This window comes from Cucumis melo, chromosome 6, assembly GCF_025177605.1.
Source record: "Cucumis melo cultivar AY chromosome 6, USDA_Cmelo_AY_1.0, whole genome shotgun sequence".
In the NCBI taxonomy this organism is placed as follows: Eukaryota; Viridiplantae; Streptophyta; class Magnoliopsida; order Cucurbitales; family Cucurbitaceae; genus Cucumis; species Cucumis melo.
Window position 1 is genome coordinate 13,381,839 of NC_066862.1, and position 569 is coordinate 13,382,407.

The following is a 569-nucleotide window of genomic DNA, read 5'->3' on the forward strand; positions in this document are numbered from 1 at the left end:
AAGCGACTTCCATGGTGAACATCCATAAATCAAGCCTACGGTTTACGGTTTAGGAATCAATGAATAAGGGCCAAAGGCTGAGGAATGAAGGAGAGACCAAAGGTTTCGGGACCAAGAGCAGCGAACTATTCTTCTGGAGTTGGGTCCGTTGCAGGAGAAGTTGTTCTTCTTCGATCGATCGGGACCGCTACTGACACTTGAAAGGCGTATAAGAATCCAATTTCTCCCCGCAGACCCCATCATCTCGGTAAAAAGGTAATGAATCAGAATCAATCAAGCCTAATTAAGCTACCACGGACCGGGGAGGGATCGGGAAGAAGGAGGGGAACCCCTCATGGCAGAAGGAGCTCTCCTGTATCGGATTAGGAGCGAAGGTACTCTACGTTTCAAATATAGGTTCAGAGCGAAGCCACTCGACTGAGGTTAGGAAGGAGAGGAGCGAAGCCACTCGTAGTTTTAAATATAGGAGAGGAGCGACTGGAGAGAGTCTGAGTCAGAAAGTCGCTCTCAGTTCAAGGGAGTTTACGAGTCATAGTCTGTGGCAGAAGTGGGATGGAGAAAGCTTCTTA